Here is a 22,585-nt window from a genome sequence, read left to right as displayed (position 1 = left end):
GCCAAATCAATAAAGACTGCACAACAGATTAGCTGATGTATGAAACAGGAAAGAGTGAATCGCCTGTTCACCTTTCCCACACTCATTTTTGGCACATCCCACCTGCCCCCCCATGGACTGGAAGGGGATCAGGTGGATTTGTGGGGGCACAAAATGTTACCCCAAAGAGCTGGGCTCAGTGGCTTTAGTGCAGGTTTTTTCTTCAATTGCATATAATCACAAATAGATCTTTTCTGTTTCTTTACACTCTGAGCTGACTCAGAAGCTAATTCATAAGGTACTTAGTGCAAATGGTTTCTGACAATAGTCCGCATTCCAATTCCATGGCAATTCTAACCTGTCATTTACAGATTATCCAGTATGAGCCAAAGATCAAGATCCTACTCTGCTCTTAAGTCACAAATTTTATACTTGGCAAAGGCTTTGCAGGTTTTAGGAACACACAGTGGTTGGCCTGATCTTATTTGCCAGCCATTCTTTAAAAAGAAGCAGCTGTATATAATATTTTGCTGTCTAATTATGAGGTACATTTTGTTGTCTGTCTGCTGCTCTCATGCACTGATGCTTGTATTGTAGTAAAAGCTGGAAAGTGCCTTTACAGTGCATTGTCTAGTAAAGCAGAGAGGTGCACTGACCAAGCCACTCTGAACACCAGAGGTGTCCTCTCCCTCAGGCCACCAGCCCCTGTTTTCTCCTTATCTGTGGTTCCCGTGCAGCCCCCCTCCTAATTCTGGGCTTTCCTGAGATCCTGAGAAGCCCCCCAGTTTTTGTCTTAGGAAGGAGGGTCTATTTACATGGGTATATTACATAATCATGGTGGAAAAGGACCTTAAAGCCCTTCCAGTTCCACTCCCTGCCATGGGCAGGGCCACCTTCCAGTGTCCCAGGCTGCTGCAAGCCCTGTCCAGCCTGGCCTTGGACACTGCAGGGATGCAGGGGCAGCCCCAGCTGCTCTGGGCACCCTGTGCCAGGGCCTGCCCACCCTCCCAGCCAGCAATTCCTTGCCAATATCCCAGCTGGGCCTGCCCTCTGGCACTGGCAAGCCATTGCCTGGGTGCTGGCCCTGCAGGCCTTGTCCCCAGTCCCTGGGCAGCTCTCCTGGAGCCCCTTTAGGCCCTGCCAGGGGCTCTCAGCTCTCCCTGGAGCCTGAATACTTGTGCAGGGGAGCAGCCCCAGCTCTCCCAGGCTGCCTCCAGAGCACAGGGGCTCCAGCCCTATTGCAAAGGCCTGTATTTGCTGGGATTTTTTCACTGGAGTGCATCAGGCCCAATTCCCATCTGAGTTTGCCATGATCTGAAGATCTTCAAGAGCCTCACACATCTAGGACAGGTTTCCAGGAAAACAAGTGAGCTCCAGAGATGCAGCAATGGAAACAATAAGCCAGTTCTGGATTTGGCAAATGGACAAGGGCTTATGTCCGGAAACAGGGCGGAGGCATGAGGGGCTGATGCCACCCAGCAGGGAGCCAGGGCTGCCATTGCTCTGAGAGGATGGGGATTGTTTGCTCTGGTTGCTTTCCAAAGTCATTCCGATGACTCTGAGGTGGGGGGATTTCAAGGAAATGTTCAAGATGCGCATCCAAACCTTGTTTTAAAACATGGCTCAGCAAAATGACTCCCTGTTTCACACGGGAAGGCTGCTCGGTGCGTGGCAGGGGAAAGTGCTGGAGGCAGAGCAGAGGCCATCGGGCATCTGGGGCCACCAAAGGCCAGCAGGACTTTCCAACATCGTCCACCAGGTACTGGAAGGAAAAATATGAAAAGTCTTTGGGGTGCAGTACGACCAGATTAAAATAAAAAAATACAACAAATTCCTAATTAACAGTGCTACTAAAGTTCCATCCCCTTCTCTGGAGGCAGGATCAGCATCTTCGAGGATGGATGCTTGCTAATAAATCAGGAGGGCTTTGTTCATCTGCCAGCTCCCCCACAGACTGGCTGGGTGGTCTTCCTGAGAGTTAAATCTCTTTAACCTCAGTATCTCTATATGCACGATGGGTAGGAAAAATACATATTTCCTATATATTCCCTTCTCCCCTTTAATGTCAAACTCCAAAAGAAATGTAAAACAATTAAAAAATCTGAGGCTTGCTCCTATCTTTTGCACAGTAAAAGCCAAAACTCCTGGGTGAGGAGTTCTTTTAGCCTTTGTTACCACTGAGAATTTTTTAATATAGAGGGGATCCAAGAGGGGAGATGGGCAAAAACTGCCAGATCCTGAATGAGACCCCTTCTAAACAGGAGGATTTGGGCAGAACTCTCCTGTCAGCAGACTGGTAATCTCCTGCCTAGACAGGATGCCAGGAACTGTCTGGAAACATCTTATCCTACCTTGGGTATGGCAGGCACAGGAGCAGCATGACCTGCAGTGGACAGCCAGGCTTCAGGGTGCTTATTAAACCCACTCAAGTTTCCCATTGCTCACTAAGCCAGGGCTCACTCTGTCTCCTTATTATTGTATAGTTTTACCTGATCTTGTGTTTTAGCTAATTGCTTTTTACCTTGGATTACCTGGACAAGGTTTTTATGTAACAGTTCTTGCTGAGATGAAAAACATGAGAGAACAGAACGTGGGCCCTACAGGTTGGTACTTAGGTGGCTCTGACAAGAGTGTGGTCAAGAACATTGTACAAAATAGCAAATCTGAACATCCACTGAGCGTCCACTGAGTCAAAGACCTGCGGTTTAAACCACAGAGGAAACCATCCAGAGGGAACTGGATTTGTTTTTCAAAGTAGCCAGTCTTTTGCCACCTTGCACCTTTATGTTCTCCTGCTCCCCTCTCACTGTGCTTTAGGGAAAATTTCAAGATTGCATTTTGTTGTGTTCTATCATCAGTCCCACAATTTCCCAGTGCAAACTACAAGGTGTTGGCAAACAGTGGGAACAGCAAAAACGCATCTCTGCTATTGTGAAAGCATAGGTATAATGCACCTCTTCGCTGAATTACAGAAAATTCCTTCCCTCCTGCAGCTAAGTGTTGGCAAAATTGGTCACTTAATTCTGAAAGAATTAATTTCTCTCAAAGAAAGTAACAGCAATTACTTCAATGTCATGGCAACACACACCAGCACTGTGTGAGATGTCTCTCACCATCTCCTCACTGCAGTCTTCCCTTGGAAATAAAAAGAAAAAAACCCATCATTTTGGCAGGAGTTTAGCACTGAGGTGACTGGAAAGCATCACCCATGGTACCAGGTCTGCTGGATTTGGGGGAGCATCTCCAGTGAGCATCATTCTGAGCACCTTTGGGCAGCTGCCTCTGCTCTGCCCAGCCCAGAACTGCTGTCAGCAGGAGCACCTTCTTGTCTGCTGCTAAAATTGTCCCCAGACCATGCATGGAGCTTTTCGGACAAGCAGCCTCTGAAACAGCTCAGGACCAACCAATGTTTTGTGCATCTCAGCAGCCATCTCACTGGACTGGGGCCTTCTAGGGGCTTTGCTGGGTGGTGCAGGGATGGCCAGTGTGGGTGTGAGAGTAAATGCAAATTATCTTGCTCTTGAAGCTAATGGGAACAAAATCCTTACAGGCCATAAATTACAATGATTCTAGGATCCACAGCTCACCCTCCCAAAAAATCAGCTCTCTTGCCTTCGGCCAGGGCTCAGTCAAATGTATGGGTGGAGTACAGGCGGATTCCCAATGATATCATGGAAGGATGTGGGTTTGCCTGCAAATTCCTGTGTCTTCTCCTGAGCTAATTTCACTCTTTGTTTACTCTTATCAGGACTTCTGCAGCCAAGAATTAATTAGCAGCACTGCCTCAGTACATTGGGGTCCTACCAGTTCAAGTCATTGTATGCACACAAAGCCAAGAAGATTTGCGCAGCCTAAAACAATTTTTTAAAAGGAAGTCACTACTAAGCAATATTACTGGTTGAAAAATCAGCTAATTATACCAGCAAAAACAAACACTGAAGCAGAGATCAACTCGCCAGTTTTACCATATATTAAGCAAGCAGTGCTGGTGGTTTGGGAGAAGATGCTTTCATAAGGGCTTTAACATTTTGTTTAGGTTTCTGAAGAGCTTTCTGTCTGACTGCCCTCTGCCACGCCAGGTACCTGGATAGGTCAGGCCAGAGAGCCTCACTAAATGCATTGCCTGGGGCTGTGCATTTTTTGATTTTGTTCTGGTTTTTGTATGGGTTTTTGTTTTGGGTTTTGTTTTTGTTTTTATTTTTTTGGGGGGGGGCATTGGAGGGGTTTTTGTTGGTTTTTTTTTTTGCTTGGTTTTTGTCTGTTTTTTGGTGGGGCGGGTTGGTTTTATTGTTTCGGTTTGGATTTTTTTTTTGTAATTATTTGTTTCTTAAGAAGGCTAGAAAGAGTCTAAACAGAGTGATATTTTGTCACACAGCACTAATTCAGTTACTTGAAGCGAGACATGCAGAGGTTATTTGCTTCCTCTAGTTACTAAAGTAAATAAATCGCGTTTTGATTAAGTGCTGGGCGATGAAGGCAACATTGTACAATATCCCCCGGCAGACGCTTACATTTCCAAGATAAGATACACGGCCGAAAAGGCTGGTGAACTACAGGCTTTCACACGAAACTACTACTACTACACTGCTAAAAATACCACCTAGCCATACTTGCTAAAATAAACATTTATATGCACAGATAATCCCCACGCTTCGATGTAGAAACCGGCGGGTGGTGGAGAACTGCTAGAAAAATCTGCACCAGAAAGTGCTGAACCTGCAGGGCTCCTGTTAGGGGCTCTTCCCTGGCATCATTCCAAACCATTGGCAGGAGCTGGGACACATTGGGCAGTGGGAGCCAGTTCAGGCTGCACATCCCAAAACACACAACCAGCAAGAACAATAACAGAAATAAAGGGCCACGCAGCTGCTGCCAGGGCTGGAGCCCCTGTGCTCTGGAGGCAGCCTGGGAGAGCTGGGGCTGCTCCCCTGCACAAGTATTCAGGCTCCAGGGAGAGCTGAGAGCCCCTGGCAGGGCCTAAAGGGGCTCCAGGAGAGCTGCCCAGGGACTGGGGACAAGGCCTGCAGGGCCAGCACCCAGGCAATGGCTTGCCAGTGCCAGAGGGCAGGCCCAGCTGGGATATTGGCAAGGAATTGCTGGCTGGGAGGGTGGGCAGGCCCTGGCACAGGGTGCCCAGAGCAGCTGGGGCTGCCCCTGCATCCCTGCAGTGTCCAAGGCCAGGCTGGACAGGGCTTGGAGCCGCCTGGGACACTGGAAGGTGTCCCTGCCCATGGGAGGGGGTGGCACCACTCTGTGTTTCTATGCAATTTATTTTTTTTTTAAGTTTATTTATTTGTTTTAGGCAGAAGAAAAGCTTTAGTAAATATTTTCACATCATAATTTTCATGCCGATGAGAGCATATCAGACCAAGATAATAGGAGTCTCATTTCCTCTTAGGAAACTACATGAGAAATGAGGCCTGGAAAGAAGCTGGTGAAGTCAGCTACTCTGTCACCCGGCTCCCTGGGGCATCACCCACAGGAAACACGGTTTCTCTTGTCTTCAGGGACAGTGTGCTAAGAAACAAAAATCCCTCTCAGTGAGCTCCCACCTCCATGAATTTCTTCTTGAGACAAAGGCCGTGTTCCATGTATGGTAGGTAGACTTATTCTGCCATAAAGATGTTTCTGGACTACAGAAAGTATTTATTTATTTTTCTGAAGTGTGAGAAGATGGGACACTGGGTAATCCTTTGCCAGACAAAATCGATTCCAGAATCCAAAACATCTTAGTGTGGGACACCAGAAGCCAGTCAAGTGTTGTATGTGATAATTTGAGTTCCAGACTGCTTAGGGTGGAAAGAGACCTTAATATCAATACTGCTATGGGACAGGACACTTTTCTCTAGAGCAGGTTGCTCCAAGCCCTATTTCTGCTCAAAGATATTGTATCATTTGAGTATTTTGCAACACTTTAACTCTGTTTTTCTGCCTATTTTTTTTGTCACTGGGATGGGAAGGCTGCACCACGGCCTTGAGACAAAACAGCGCAGCCCCTGGAGCCCGAGAGGAATAGCTGCAAGTGCTTACACAAGAAGGGCTCATCAGGTAGCTCTGAATGAAAAACATGCCAAAATCATGTACTGGGGCTCAGTACATACAAATCTCAGAATAAAGATAAGCCAGCCTAACCATCTGGAAATGTATGTCATATGATAGTACATGCAACTTGGGTTTCGCTCTTAAATCCTCCTGTCCCCAAAAAAGAAAATGAAGTTAACTCTAAACATGTTTCTTCTTCTACTAAAAACATCTAAATTGGAAAGTCCTTGAGCAAGCTGTTCCTTTTCTATTTCCAAATCATAAAGAAAGTAGAACCATCAATGCCCCCCAAAAGTTAACAATTGAATTCTGCCAAGGAGATGCAAGGAGACAGGTCACCCTTCAATACTAGGTATTTATTTTCTTGTATTAAGTGTTCCTAGTAGAAGAGCGAAAGAAAATAGCTCAATTTTTGCCTTTCAAAATGTCACTTCTAAGAATCATTTTTTCAGTTCCAGGAAAGATCAATCACATTATTGCTGGCAGTAAGTAGCACTCCCACAAGCTGTTAAATTCTTTACCTGCAGACGAGTGGCTCTTGAATAGCTAAAAAACCCTGTTTCCTGCCTTTTGAAGATATGAAAGAGACTCAAAAGGATTATGAAATCACTGTAGCAGATAACCTTCAGACAGCAGCATCATCAAAAGGCAAGGATAAACAACAAAATTCATCCAACATCTAACTGTGTAACGTAAATAAGTTCCAACTGGAGAAGAACGGCCTTCAGCAAAGCCAGGTCTACAAGGAATATTTTTGGTGGGTATAAGGAAAGGAAATATCATGACTGGCAGCAGTAGTATATACATTAACATATGTCTTTAATAGCACATGACACTTCCAAGTAAAGGAACGACAATTAAAACAATTTTAAAAATTAACAAATGTACCAGCATGATATAGAAGTGTCAAACTCCCAGTCTAGGGAGTCTAGAAACATCTCAATTTAAAATAAAAATATCCTACAGTCTTGACTGGGAGTTCGGGGCTAAAAACTCCTGGGGTCACCCTGTCCAGAAGAGACAAGCTCACCTGCAAGGAGGTGGAGAAAGGGTCTGTTTGTTGTGCACATCCTACAATCACCTATGACAACCTGAAAAGATTTTTGTTTGGTTACTCTTTCATTAAAGTCCTTAAGTCCAAGTCCTATGCATGAGGTATGCCCTGGGACAGAAATTGGGCTGCCCCTCTTTCTTCCCTGGCCTTTCTCCCCAGGATCTCTCCCCTTTGTTGCTCACGGCCCTTACAGCTGGCCCATGATTATCCATCTTCCAGTAAATGAGGGAAACAATGTGTTTGTGCTATTGCATAGACCAAACCTAAATGTCCAGGCACCAGACACTTCTATCTTTAAAGGTGTTCTAGCCACAACAAAAGTTTAAGCTTTAAAGCTTTTTCTGATATCAGTAAAAACTGATGATGCTCTACCTCCCATGGGAGTAAACCTTGTTTCCAGGAGTATTGAAAGTTCTCTAGGTTATTTTGATGTCTCTTTTAAAATTATCCCACTGGACACTTGCTTTGACTGGGTGTACTAGGTTTGCACAGCATTCCACAAAATACAAGACTACAGCACTAGGTAACTCAGTCCTCTGCTTCTGGCTTCATCTCACCCATAACATTCTGAAAATTCACAAGTAAACCGTAATTGGTGCTATTTATCATCTATCAGTGTCACCACCCTGACATTCCTGGAGGATTTCTTCTTCCTCAAGAGGCAGCAGTACCTGCTCCATGGATGGCTCAGTGTCCAGGTGGGTGGGCATGGCAACAGAGGGCCATGGACCAACACCCTTGAAGTGAAAAGGAGATGGTAATACTCAAGGTTTTACTGGCAGGGCTAATGAGTATCAGAAAAAATATCCTCCCAGCAGTGTGGGCTTTGATTTCCAACAGACAGGCAGATACTCCTACACTTCTAGCTCACTCCACTTGGGAGAGGGGTTTGAACTACAGAGAAGGAAGAGTTTTGAAGTCAGTACCTGATGTATTTCCTGAGCAAGGAGTGTCTGGGTGCCATGGTACAATTCTGCTGCTAACTCCTCTGAGCATAGGCAACACCAGTTTCAGCTCTAACCAGTCTCAACTGGAAAGCTAAATCTGTTGAAATGGTTTTAATTAAGAGCTATTCACCTGGAGCCAGACTTGATAAGTGTTTGCCCCATGACCAAACCAAAAAAAAGGCCAGATCAGTCCACTCAGGAGCCACTCAGGACAGCAAAATACATGATGGCAAACAAGTAAACTTTCATTTGTCTTTTGATCACAGTCCAGATGCTTATCTCTTCTGTGTCATCCACATCACTCCATGACCAGCTCTGGATAAGTGAAGATGAGCAAAGGACAGCCTGTGCTTGAGTTCCCAGAGGATGGATGTTACCAGCAGGTAACAGCAAGCCAAAAATTTGAGATTAACATTCTGATGGCTCATATTTTGTCCGTCATCACTGACAGAGGACTTGTAGAAAGATGTCTCACCTGCAGTGACAAATGAACTCATGCTTTGAAGCTAACAGTTCGCCTTGAATTGCTCTCATTATTCTGTGCCTTAGACTGCCAACACCGTATGTACATCTTCTTTTGAGCCAAACCTACCAGAATGACTGGATTTTATATTGTATCACAAAGTGGCAGAATGAGATAATGATACATGTCCCCTTTACATGCCATTTTCCACAGGGCTCAGAAGGGATCATCATACTTTATTTTATGATCAACGGGTCATTCATCTATATCTGCTTTGAAGCCACAATAGACATTTTGCCAATCACTAATAGAAACTAAATAAACACAGCCAAACAGAGTCATCTATCTGTGTGGTGAGTAATTGTGAGGGGTTCCTCTTTAAATAGATGCTTAAGTAAATATAGAAATATCATTTTACAAATGCTGGCTCAAGAAGAGGTGTTGGGGAACTACAAAGAAGGGTCATCTCACTTAGATGAACATGTACACAGAGAAGTGCAAACGTAGTCCTAATACCATTATCAAGCACATACCGAAAAAATTTAATTTGGCTTTTATTGCCCCCTGTGTGCATTCTTCAGTGTACCGTACTCATGATGGAAAAGTGCCTTTCTATTTCCAAAGCCTCGTCCACAAAAATGACCTTTTTATTGAATGTTTTCGTTCTAGCGGGCAGCAGTTTATTTCCCAAGGAGGCTGTTGGGGGACTATTTCATATATAAGAGTTTGTGTGAGGGTTATAACGCATGTGATGACGGGTTATAATGCAGATGTATGATCTTTCTAGACCCTCTCTCTGCCTCTCCCCCTGTCTGTGTTTATTAATGACCCTGTAGCTCTGAGCCCGAAGCACTGGGTGTTCTGGCTGACGCAAGTTGTTTTGCTCTCAAGGGCAATCCTCCCTCTCGTGTCCTTGGGGCACAGTATTCGCCCTCAGGTGTCAGGCTGTGCCGTGGGTCCAGAGGTGTAGGTTTCTCGGTGCCATATGGAGCTCCCCGCTACCTGCAGCACAGCAATCTAAATATTAAGGATGCGTTGGTTTGGAAAGTTCAGCTCTCGGTGAGCAAGACTCAGTTAACTGCAGGAAGAGGGAAGTAGAAATCGGGAAGAGGAAGCAATGGGGATTCATAAAGGGTTTCAAATGCTTCTGTAATCGTCTGCAGATCAGACAGGGGCTGGTGACTCCCACTGATGCCTGCCAGCACATAGCCACGATGCCTCACCCGGCCACCTGAGTGGGACTGAAAGATTTATCTCCAGACAAATGATGGAGATGGTGGTAGAGAGCGAACAGGCAGACATGAAAATCAGTGGAGCACAGGAAATTGCTTCCAGGCAGGAAACTTTGGCTCCCAAATCTGTAGGAAGAAGGAAAGAGTTCTCCTAGCCTTACTGATATTTGAGCATTGACTGTCATTGTATTTCTGCTGTTCTTCACTTCCCCTCCACAGCTCAGTCCGTTCAACCTCGACAACTCACAGCCTCCTCTCTTCCTATCAATAAAACCCTTGAACTAGAAAGGAAGAAAAACACAGACATTTTGCAATACCTCTGAAAAAAATGAGGTTCCAGGAGACAAAGAGTCAGGATTCCTGGGACTTGCACCCACAGAGAGGGAGATGGCAATAGGAAACAGGTCTTTACAAGAGGACATCCTGATTTCTTCAGCTGCCAGGGGCTCAGAGCTTGGAAGGATCACATGCTGAAATAGCACATCATTCTTTGTGTTCTGTCAAATGGGGACAGACATTTTTTAGTGAAATGCCTGCTTTGTCTGCCTGCAGACACTCAGTGGCAGCTGTGGCTAGAAATATGGGCTGGGCACAGACCAGACTGTGGGCAGAAGAGTAGGGGGGATTGTGCCCCTGTGCCCCTGTGCTCAGGTGAGACCCCACCTGCAGAGCTGCCCCAGCCCTGGGCAACACCAGCACAAGGACGTGGAGCTGCTGGAGCCAGCCCAGAGGAGGCCACGCAGCTGCTGCCAGGGCTGGAGCCCCTGTGCTCTGGAGGCAGCCTGGGAGAGCTGGGGCTGCTCCCCTGCACAAGTATTCAGGCTCCAGGGAGAGCTGAGAGCCCCTGGCAGGGCCTAAAGGGGCTCCAGGAGAGCTGCCCAGGGACTGGGGACAAGGCCTGCAGGGCCAGCACCCAGGCAATGGCTTGCCAGTGCCAGAGGGCAGGCCCAGCTGGGATATTGGCAAGGAATTGCTGGCTGGGAGGGTGGGCAGGCCCTGGCAGCTGGGGCTGCCCCTGGACCCCTGGCAGTGTTCAAGGACTGGTTGGATGGGACTTGGAGCAACGTGGGATGATGGAAGGTGTCCCAACCCACAGCAGGGGGTGGAATGTGATAATTTTCAAGGTCCGTGGCAGGGGGTGGAATGGGATGATCTTCAAGGTCCTTTCCAACCAAAACCATTCCCCATGAAGACAGCTGGCCCCAGCTGGGCAGTGGCACCATCTCCCCTGTGCAGCTGCAGACCTCCCAAGATAGACTCATTTGTTGGGTCCCAAAGCAGCAATCCCCAAAACAAACCTGTCTGAGCTGCAGCGCATCCCTCACCCGTGCCTTACCCCATGTCCCGCCTGGACCACCCAGCTCCCCGGGCATCTCCTGGGTGGAGATGGCTTCCACATGGGGCTATCACCCACACTGCAATGGGCATCCAGGAGAAAGAATTGCACTCTGAAGGGGTTTTACTCCTCTCAGAGACCCTCAGGAAATACTAAAAAATATTAGACCAGAAATCTAGCTTTCTGCTGTCAAAATACATGTGAGGTGAATGCCATCCAATGCATGGTCCAGCCAGGCAAGTGCCACTAGTGAAATAAATGTTTTCAAACAGTGATTGAGGCATTGAGTTTTTCCTACCCAGTCTGGTGAGCAGAGATGAAGTGGCTTGGCAGATGCTGGAACAGAAATCCACACTGCCCTCAGGGGCGCGTATAATGGCATGGGATTTCTGTACATTACAGCATTCCTTTAACACCATGTCATCTAATGACAGACTTTCTTCTCTTTTTCAGGGGGTAGGGAGATAGAAATTAGGTTTGTTATATGGCTTCCTCCCTCTGAGCTGTTTCTCACTTTAGTTTTCAGATAGACCATGGATTATGTGTTAACTGTGAATAGAAAAAATTAGTTCTGCCTTGTAGTAGTAGGTGCCCTTTGGAGTCTGGAAGAGTAACTGCACCTGCTCTGCCCTGTAGCAATAACACAGAAAGGTAATAACCTTTAGTAAGCACAGTGATAGCTGGGTAAACTGAGGAATGGGGTTGGCTCAGGGGACAGAGTGGGCACAGGATGTGACAGCGTGGAGGTGGCAGCCAAGGTGGGGCTGCCAAGGGTGAAGGGTGGCAGGGAGAGGAGGAAGAGGAGGACCACGAGGAAGAAGCAGCAGGGAATCCCCAGCCCCAGGGATCCCATGGAGGCTGAGACTGGCATGGTCTGAGCAGGGCAGCACCACAGGCTGAGGAGTTTTTGTGTGTTCTGCAGTGTCCCCTGTGCTGGCACTGCTGGGGCACCTCCAGTGCTGGGACAGCTCTGGGCCCCTCAGCACAGGAGAGACACCGAGGGGCTGGAGCGTGTCCAGGGCAGGGAACGGAGCTGGGGAAGGGGCTGGAGCCCCAGGAGCGGCTGAGGGAGCTGGGAAAGGGGCTCAGCCTGGAGAAAAGGAGGCTCAGGGGGCCCTTGTGGCTCTGCACAAGTCCCTGCCAGGAGGGGCCAGCCGGGGGGGGCCGGGCTGTGCTGCCAGGGAACAGGGACAGGAGGAGAGGGAATGGCCTCAGGCTGGGCCAGGAGAACTTAGGTTGGACATGAAGCAAAAATTTCTCCATGGAAAGGGCTGTCCAGCCCTGGCACAGCTGCTCAGGGTGGTGGAAGGGTCCTCATCCCTAGAAGGATTTAAAAGCTGTGTGGATGTGGCACTTGGGGACAGGGGATAGAGGTGGCCTGGGCAGTGTTGGGGAAATAGTTGGACTCAGTGATCTTGGGGGACAATTATAACCTAAACAATTCCCTGATTTTATACATATTACCACATATTTCCCATTGTTCAACTGCAAGATGCTCCTGAACTATGGCATGGCTCACATCCTTTATCCCAGGACTGCATCCCAGCCAGTGCTGTGTAGGAGCCCTGATGGGGACAGAGGGTGTGAGCTGCAGCAGGACCCTGTAGGCAGGGAGGCAGCACTTAAAATAGTTCAGGTGTACAGAAAATGAATCCTTCCTTCTGGGACTCTGAGTAGTTTTGTGTTCTTGGTAAGTCAAAGCAATTAAGAGAGCTTTCTGGCTTTATTTAATCTAATTTACCACATTTTTCTGTAATGAACATGTTGCAGAATAGTTTAACTAGTCCGGACTAAAAGCACTTTCAGAACAGTACCAATTTACCTTACCTGCTGTTCTGTGGACTGATGTGAGACAGAGGGAGATGATGCACTGAGACTCAACTTAGGTCTCGCCAGAGGGATCAGGACAACATGTCATGATGTTTCTAGCTGTGACCCAAGAAGCTGAGACCTTGCATTCTGTCCTTTTTATCATAGGAAGTGTCCAAGGACAGGTTGGATGGGGCTTGGAGAAACCTGATCTAGTGGAAGGTGTCCCTGCCCATGGCAGGGGGTGGGACTGGATGGGCTTTAAAATCCCTTCCAGCCCAGACCATCCCAGGATCCTGTGATCTTCCCATCGGACCGAGTGCTGGTGGAGAAGCCCTGAGAGCTCTGAACCCCCACTGACAGACACTCTTTGGAGGTGAGACTACTCTTTGTAGGAGTCAGTACGATCTTGAGAAACCTGAGCTGCTGACTTCCTAGCACATCAGCATGAACAGAGAGAGAGTAACAATACTAATAATAAATAATAATAATAGTAATAATAATACTTAGCACATAAGGACAATAGCTGTGGGGCTGTGAATGGGGTGGTTCTTTCAAAGCACTGTTTATGGTGCCTGTGATATCAGAAAGTCTGTCAGGAGGTCTGCTGCTCAGATTTCTTAAGGGCTTTAGGAGGTGGTAATTGTCTCACTTTTGCTTTAATCACCGTGTTAATTATGGCTTTAAACAATGGCTATAAAGTCATCCTTTAATTCTTTGTGAAGTGCTCTTCCCTGTCTCTGTGATTTGAGAGGCAGGTGAGTACTGGAAAGCATTGGGATGAGGTCACAATTAAGTACCCTCACTAGGACCAGCAAACAAATGAAAACCTTTTTAATTTTGCTGATTGTAATTGATACACTTCAATATCTAAAGTCTTGCTCTGAACTTGAAGGCACAGTTAGTGTAGGGATCCATTACTATGATCTTTTCCTCTATGCTGTAAATCAATTTCCTTCTCTGTTCCATATGTGCTGCTGAGCGTTTTGACTTTGTGGCGTTAAATTATGCCAGAAAACCCCCCAAAAATCATAAAATGAAAAAAAAAAAAAGGGTGTCTCCAATACACATTGGCTATTTCAGACCTAAAGTTACTTTTATGTCTTTGAAAAAAACCTCAAATATTAACAGGTATGGGAGATGGTGAGCCATGTTCTGCAATCTCTAGAAGAGCCATGGGTGTCTCAGTCAGTACAGCTGTTTTTACCTCCTCACAGAATATGTAATTTTTCCTCTTAAATGAAGAGAACAAGTCTGGGCCTCCTTTGGATTAATCATTGCTATCAGATGGCGTGCCTTCTTCCCTCCAGATAAAATGAATGTGCAGGTTTGGGTAATGTGCTTTTGAAAATCCAATCTTTAAATTACACTTTACTTCTAATACTTATTTTTTGCCTTCACTTTATGCAATTTGGATTGTGAAATCAGGGAAGTCAGTTCCTGTCCAATCCTATATTTCTTGTTTACCTGAAACTCCCTTACTTGAAGTTGAAAGAAATTTTCTCATCCTGAAGGTAGTGACTATCAGGGAGAGTTTCAGTTTTATTTTAGTGCTAGCTGCTCTCCCATTCTCAAGCAATTTCCATCACTTGGAAATTTCAGAGAAAAAAAATCAATTCCCAGCAGGTTGCTTTTCCTGGAACAAAGCCATGTGCAAGACTGTCATGAAAGCATTTCTGTTGGGTTTAATGTTTGTAAAAAGTTATTAAAGAATCCCAACCCTACATTTAGACAAATGAGGACTTTTCAATTATCTGTTTTAATACACTGGCTCTACTAATTCATAAATTATCGGGTATGAGGAGCTATTCCTACTGTCTAGACTACCCACCTGAGTAACTCGGGGCAGAAAGACTCCCTGCACCCGTACAGGTTTAAACCAGCTGGAGCTCATCTGCTGAATACCACCAAAACCTCATTTCACAATTATTATTGACAAAACATCCACCACAACCAGTGGTTAATTACTCCACCTGGATCATTACTGTTGAAAATGATGCTTCACTTCTCAATTGTGCCCTACTAGCACAGCATCTACCTTTCCTTTTTTTCACCCATGCAGGTATTTCGTGACTAAGTCATTGCAGATAAAAAGACATTACTTGCCTCAGCTGTCCTGATTTTGAGGCATCTTTTAATTATTTGCATGAATCTTCCCCCTTCTCTCTCACACACCTCAAAAAGGCATATCACATATAAGTCCAAGATATTGTAATCTTGACCTATAATGCTCCCAGAGAACTGGAGTATAAAGAAGCATCTAACAATTTTGTTATTTTTAAGTGAGTATTTGTATTGGATTTGAGGACGAGAAATCCAGACTGTGTTCCTTGCGGCAGACTTGCGCAGTGTAGCAGCGATACTCCACATGGAAAAGGTCAGGGCTTCATGAAGTCCTTGATTGCAGATGTCTGATAGTTGGATTATTTTTTTATGTCAAGCTGTAGGTCAGAAAGAGGAACACTGATGCTGAACAACTCACCATAAACATGAGAATTTTCTTTTTACAACAGGCCGGTCCCTGTCTCTGACTGGACAAAAATTTCCATTAGTGTCACAGGGAGTTTTGCTTGGTAAAGTCTGTGAAAAACATAGGCTGTTATATTGCCATCTGTGAGGACATGACTAATGTTTGAGGGAGAGAAATCAGCTCCACAGTGCATCTGGCCAGGCCACTGCAATAAATACAGAGAGACACATAAATGATGGTAAGGTTACGACCTATCTCATTAAAAAGGAAGGAACTCCAAAATTACACCCCTACCTGCCAGCAATAGGAAGTACAGAAGCTGGAGTTTTTCCTCTTGCCTTGCTTGCTACTCTCCCATCCCTTTTACAACTATTTCCTTCTGCCAAAAAGGGTTTGGGGTGGTTTTTGTTTGATTTTAGTGAGGGAGTTGTGGTCTCCTCCCGCTGGTAAACTGATCTGCAGGTCAGTGGCACCTCAGTCTCCTTTTCTGGGTAAGAGGAAGGGCACATCCCTGCCTTGTGGCTGCATCTAAGTAGCCCATCTCTCAGCAGCTGATAAAGTCCCCTAAAGCCAGAATTCAGGGACTGGCTTGATAACATTGGGACTAAAATGTTGCTTTTAAGTGATGAACACCCCACCCTTCCCCAGTGCTCCTGGGCATTGGTGTTGCAATGTTGTATATGCCAGAGTCCAGGAGGCAGTGGATCCTTGCTTGGGATACACCCCGAGGTCATAGAATCGAGGAAGCACAGGGTAGTTTGGGTTGGGAGGGATCTTCAAGATCCTCTGGTTCCAATCTCCCTGCCATGGGTAGGTCTGCAGGTAAATGTGGCCGAAACCAGAAAGTCTTGGTCTCCTCTGAGGTGCCAGGAGGAGGAATCACAGGGTAACAGATACTCCTACTTCTCATGTCAGCCCCAGCTCTTTCCATACAGCCCATTGTCTGATCCAGATATCCCCACAGGTAACTACAAATAAAACATTGCAATTCATGCAAATGTACTTACTTGAAATAAAGAGGATTTGGATTTACACCACTGAGATTGAAACACTGAAAGAGGGATACCAGCTATACACTCCACATGTGCTTATCTTTGAAGTGCTTTAGCAGAGCCACTTTGCTGTTACAGAAAGAAAAAATTCACTTTTTGAGAGCTTACACACCAAACCAAATCTGAAAACTTGTATTACTAATTTGGACATCTGAAACACAGAAGTACAGGTAATACAATACAAATGAAGAGTTACAACTAAGGTGGTGCATTAACATTGCGTATTTTTTATTAACATTGAGTCAGACTTTGCTAGATCCTAAGGAGCTAGGTGCAGGTAAATGCCAAAGGCACTGGGATCTCTGGGTTGGACTGCTGGAGGAAGAAACCAGCCTTTTTCTCAGCATAGCAAGTCCCAGTGAAAGGGATTTTCAAGCTTTCCTTTATCTGTAAAATCAAATATTGCAGCTGTCTCCATTCCTCCCCTTTACATCTTCCCTCCAACAGTCCTGTGTCTCCTCTGCCTGGGCTGTGGCTCCCAAATTACACCATGTTCTCATGCCCAGCTCCATCATCCCTTCCCAGACTGTCTGACCTAAATCCCTCTCACCTCCTGGTCGTAAATCCCACTGGTGACATTTGTCAGGAGCTCGGCTGACCCTTGGCCCCACTGGTGACACAGCACTGCTGCCATGGGTTATTTGAGGGGCAGAGCTGTGGCAGCTCTGTGGACACTGAGTATATCAGTGAGTGACCACCAGAGAGGGCACGAAGGGCAGGCACTGCTCCTGTGGCCCACCTTGGCTTGTCGTGGCCATGGGACACCAGATCCTTTTTGCCAGCAGCACTTTCCCTCTGGCAGCATCCTATGCTCACTCTTCCTTTCCCTGCAGCACACTGGGTCCTGTTCCCTTCACCATCTACATTCCTCTTTGATGGCTGCAGTTACACCAGCATCTTACATTGCAAACAGCAAATTCTCCTGCTAAAATTAGGGAGACATATAGTTTTAATATGTATCTATATATATAATTTCCTTTATGCTGGTGCAAGGGAGACTGCCCTGTGTTTAACCCCCTTCTAGCTACCAAACCTAAACACTACAACATCTGTGTGGTCAGCTGGTAAAGCTAACAAAATTTCAGCCAGCAAAGCACATAGTCAGGGTCAGGCATGTGTGGGTGCCCTGATGAATCAAAATATTCCCATCTTGGAATGAGCCCCCCAGGGACAGCACTGGTGCCTCTCACAGCTACTGGTGGACATTTGATTTGGATGGTCCAGCCACCAGGGCTCAAGAGAGGAATGGTTTTCCCCATGGCTGGGGAACAAAGGCAAGGATACATCTCATCTCATCATGCTTTTTTCTTATTTTTCCCCGCAAAATGGTGTGGGCTGGAAGGGACATTAAAATTCACCTCATTCTAACCCTTTCTTTCATGGACAGGAACACCTTCCAGTGTCGCAGGCTGCTGCAAGCCCTGTCCAGCCTGGCCTTGGACACTGCAGGGATGCAGGGGCAGCCCCGGCTGCTCTGGGCACCCTGTGCCAGGGCCTGCCCACCCTCCCAGCCAGCAATTCCTTGCCAATATCCCAGCTGGGCCTGCCCTCTGGCACTGGCAAGCCATTGCCTGGGTGCTGGCCCTGCAGGCCTTGTCCCCAGTCCCTGGGCAGCTCTCCTGGAGCCCCTTTAGGCCCTGCCAGGGGCTCTCAGCTCTCCCTGGAGCCTGAATACTTGTGCAGGGGAGCAGCCCCAGCTCTCCCAGGCTGCCTCCAGAGCACAGGGGCTCCAGCCCTGGCAGCAGCTGCGTGGCCTCCTCTGGGCTGGCTCCAGCAGCAGGACCATGTCCCTCTGCTGTTGGACCCCAGAGGTGGGAGCAGTGACTTTCCCCTTGTATCCAGTTTTACTGAATCCTTTTCCAACAGACCAGCCTTGGAATTGCTGCCAGCAGCCAGGAGCACCAGCGCTGAAATGGTGATTTTAGCTCGCAGAGCTGTGTGACAGGAGTGAGCATGAGATCCTTGTCTCCCTGCACCTCTCACCACACAGGAAGGTTGCCTGAAGAATGCTTTTCTTTGCAGACCCTAGGTCTCATAGCTTGAATCTGCTCACTTGACATGAGCTACTGGAGTGGAAGGAGACTGGCTACAGCCAAAACGGCTTCGTAACCCAGACTTTGAACATTGCTTGAGAGCTCTGCTCTCAAAATAATGCATAAAAATAGAAGCAGGGCCACAAGCTTAGCAATTCCTAATGTGCACAAAAGGATGGGAGAGTGCCAGGAGCCAGCCTGCGCTGCCTCTGCCCTGCCTTCAGCCTGGCTTGTTCTCTCCTACCTCCCCTGACTGGCTTTTCACTGCTGTGAAAAGGAGAGACATACCCCCAAAAGAGCAAAGTGTGTTTGTTATTGACCCTCGCCTGGAAAGTGTATGAAGAGGGATCAGCTCTGTTTGTTTGTGCCCGGTAATGATGTCAGGAAAAGGGGTTTTTTTTCCAAGTCTGGTTTTATCCCCTTTGTTGGAAGTGCCTTTGGTGAGTCTCACACCCTGGTGCTGTTAGCAAAACAATTAGGTTAACAGTGCCTTGGCTCCAACTGTCTGTCAAAGGCTGAATTGCAATGCAAATTAACTCGGCTTTAGCTCTTCAAAGCCAGCTGGGTTCAGGAAAGGTCCCCAGAAACCCCCGTGAGAATGGAGGTCTGGGGCTGGGGAGGGTGGGTTCGGCGGGATTTTACATCCAGGACCGAAAGTGTTTGGCAGGAGGGATGCAATACGTTGTGCAAACACAGTATCCAAATGCAATACATTGTATAAATCCTTTCACCACTCAAAAGGGGCTTAGAAGAGAGGCAGGGAGAGACTTTTCAGCAGGGCCAGAAGTGACGGGACAAGGGGTGATGGTTTTAAACTAAATTAGGGGAGATTGAGACTTTGTAGAAGGAAGGAATTGCTGGCTGGGAGGGTGGGCAGGCCCTGGCACAGGGTGCCCAGAGCAGCTGGGGCTGCCCCTGCATCCCTGCAGTGGCCAAGGCCAGGCTGGACAGGGCTTGGAGAAACCTGGTCTGGTGGAAGGTGTCCCAGACCTGACAGACGAGGTGGAACGAAATGAGCTTTAAGGTCCCTTCCAGTCTAAACAATTCTTGAATTCTATGACTCAAACGTATTTTATTTCTCCTCAGGGATTAATAGTGCCCTTCATGCATTTCAGGACAGGCTTCTGGCCCAGGGTGACATTCAAGCAGTACATCCAGAGCAGGGCAGGCTGTGGGTATCACCCTGCTTTCCAAGAGTCCCCTCAGCCCAGGTCCCGTTCCCATCCTTATCAGCTTCATTATGCTTATTTCTGTATTTTCCATATGGGCACATACATATGGTCTGTTTAAACAAGTTTGCAGGGTTAATTGGAAAGCAGTGCTTTATCAGTTATTTAATATTTAGCACTTCTGGGGCAATTTTCACCTGCAGAGATCACAAAACCAGGCAAGTGCTGATGGCCCAGCTGTACCTATGGGAAACCAGAGGTGCGAAAGACCAGGTCCCTACTCACAGGGAAATGCAGGTGCCCAAGGTCACCTGGAGAACCTACGGCAGGGCCAAAAAATTATATTAACTCCTGGATCCCATTCCTGTCCTCCACCTCTTCACAGCATACACCACACCGTGCTTTTTGTCACTTCCTTCATGACAAAAAAGTAATCGCAGCTGTCAGTGCTGAGGCAAGTGGAGCTACAAAGGGGAAAATAAAAAAAAAGGAGAACTTAATCTCATTTACAACAGCCTGGCATGTTTTGAAAAATTAAGAAGTATAATGTATGGATTAATGGACATGTACAGCATGTCTTTCACCAGCAAACAGCAGAAGGAGAAGGAACTCTCCCCCCCACCCCCATTTACCAAATACATCACAGGGGAAAGAGATTGAGGTTCTCTGATGAAGTGAGGCTGTAGGACAAGATGTTGAGCTAAAAATATTACCCAAATTCCATTTTTCAGGGTGCAGAAGGCATAATTTTAAAAGCAGTGGTACTTTTTTGCATGTGCAGAACCAAGTGCTGATGCTGTTCTGATTTGGTCCCTGCTATCACTCAAAGACCGTAGAGCTGTGCCCTAGGCTTCCCTCCTGACTTTAATTATTTGGAGGTGAAGCAAGGTGTCTATTGCCTTCTTCAGACTCTGGCTTTGTAATGAGGATTCCTAAATTATTCTTCCTGATGCCAGCAAGTAACATTCTTCCCTTCCCCAGTGTTTTTCCAACTACTTATCTGGATTTTGAGCAGATTTTGTACCTGGCTAGGTACAGTCTGGTGAACATTTAATAAGTTTGCCCCCAAATCTAGCCACTTCCTGACTAATTTAGATCCAGATTCTGCAAATGCCAGGCCTGTTTGTAGCATCCCTGACCTGCCCATGTGAATATATGCACAACTTGGCACTTAAATTATCCCTGCCCTCCTGCCTACCCCAAATTCAGGGATCCAGGCCATGCACCCCTGGGTTACCCTGCCTGCACGGGATGTTAGTTTTATGCGTGCTCTATCAGGTGTCACGTTTATTTGGGCCGTATTAATTTTGGATTTGGCTTTGGCTTTGGATTCGAACTGGACTTGCTTATAGCAGCCATGATTTAAGAGTCCTGGCTCCTACTTCCGACACGATAACTGCCTCAGAGAGTGACCTTAAAGCAACTCATCCGCCCGCAGTTATTCTGTGAAAAAGGAGCTGCTCCTCCGTGGGAGTGCGTGCAGGACGGGGACCCCTGGGGAGTTCTGCTGCCCTGCCAAGCCTGGCGCTAGGAAGTCTGGCCGGACTTCCCAGCTCGGCCGCAGAGCGCACCAAGGCTGGACGAGAGCGCAGCCTCTTGGTGGCTCAGTTTTCCTCACCCTCTGCAGGTCCAGAATTGGGATGGGGGAATCTGCGGAGCGCGCAGGGTGCCAGGGGTTGTTACCGCTGCTAGTAGTACCCGTAAGGAGAGTGCGGGAGTGCAACATGCCCGTCATTTCTGCTTCGTGTTTGGAATCGGACTGTACCGAGCCTCCGTGGAGTATTTTCCTGTCCTTTGGTGACAGGTGCTGTAAAAGCACAAATTCTTATTTATTACTATTTATTATTATTATGAATATCTATTATTGTTATTATTGTTGTTGTTACTGCTTTTTGTGATGTGCCCTTGTTCGATACCCACAGCCATATAAATTTTTAAAAAATTTTACCCTGATTTGGTTTAATATTCCAATATTTGCAGCGAGCACCGGCACACCCCAGCCCCGGGAGCTCCCCACCCTGTGCCCCGCGGGGTGCGGGGGGGGGACACCCCAAGTCTCCCCGCACCCCCCAACCCAGGAGCAGGTAAGAAGGGACGCATGGGGAGGGGGGCGCGGCAGTGGGGGGGTTGGGGAGGGGACACGCGGACCCACAACCTCCCCGCAACCCGAGCCGCCTCTTGCGCAAGGCGGTTGGAGATAAATATAATATATAGATATATTTATTTATTTTTTTTCCCCCGGAGCGACACGGTGTCTAGACGCCCACGTGACGGGGCCGGGGCCGGGCCGGGCCGGGCCGCTGCGCACTGCGAAGCCGCCGCCGCCGCCGGTGCGGGGGGGCCGGGGGAGGGCGCAGGCACCGCGCCGGCTCCGCTCCCGCCGCTCCCCCCGCACGCACCCGGGGGAAGGCGGAGGTGCGGGGAGGGCGGCTGACTGCGGAGAGCGGAGGGGGGGGGGGGGGGGGGGAAGGGGGAGGAAAAAAAAAAAAAAAGCCCACGAAAGGAGGAGGAGAAGTAGGAGGAGGAGGAGGAGGGGAAGGAAGGCAGGAAGGAGGAGTGAAGAGCAAAAAAAAGGCACCGCGGCAGAGGCGCCGGCAGCAGGGAGAGGGTCGGCGGCCGGCGGGCACCCCCGCACCCATGTAAGCTCCGCCGGGAGCGGCGGGCCCGGCTCGGCCCGGCGCGGCTGCTGGGGAAGGCAGGAAGGAAGGGACATAGCCCCACTTTTCTCTTTTTATCTTTTTTTTTTCTTTTTTTTTTTCTTTTTTTTTTTTTTTTTTTTTTTTCTTTATTTCCTTTCTTTCTCTTCGTAGCAGCCGGATCAAGACTCCGTGTGGATTAAACCTTTGGAAAGAAGGAGGGGAAAAAAATAAAAGCCCACCCCGAAACCCCCACCTCAGGACGACCTGGGCTTTTAAAAAGGGATACAACACTCTGGATGCGCTCGTTCGCCTCTTTTGTGACAGATGCTTAAACCGACGTCCAAACCTTAGGGTTGGTGT

General features: G+C 47.5%; 2 long non-coding RNA genes across 3 annotated transcripts; both read left to right on the top strand.

The window, feature by feature from the left end:
* Positions 1–1,067: 1,067 nt before the first annotated feature.
* LOC147648626 (uncharacterized) lies at positions 1,068–8,822 on the top strand. Of its 2 annotated transcripts, XR_015280265.1 has the most exons (3): positions 1,075–1,738; positions 3,728–4,058; positions 5,378–8,822. It is a non-coding gene; the product is annotated as an uncharacterized LOC147648626 (long non-coding RNA). The 2 variants fall into 2 exon arrangements; XR_015280266.1 differs by lacking the exon at positions 3,728–4,058 and having other exon boundaries at positions 1,068–1,738.
* A 4,330-nt stretch (positions 8,823–13,152) lies between these two features.
* LOC147648625 (uncharacterized) lies at positions 13,153–22,577 on the top strand. The gene is made up of 3 exons (XR_015280264.1): positions 13,153–13,238; positions 21,567–21,670; positions 22,397–22,577. It is a non-coding gene; the product is annotated as an uncharacterized LOC147648625 (long non-coding RNA).
* The last annotated feature ends 8 nt before the right edge of the window (positions 22,578–22,585 follow it).

This window comes from Cyanistes caeruleus, chromosome Z (genome assembly GCF_971803275.1).
Source record: "Cyanistes caeruleus chromosome Z, bCyaCae1.hap1.1, whole genome shotgun sequence".
In the NCBI taxonomy this organism is placed as follows: Eukaryota; Metazoa; Chordata; class Aves; order Passeriformes; family Paridae; genus Cyanistes; species Cyanistes caeruleus.
Note: the sequence above shows the minus strand (reverse complement) of the source record. Positions and strands in the feature narration are given on the sequence as shown.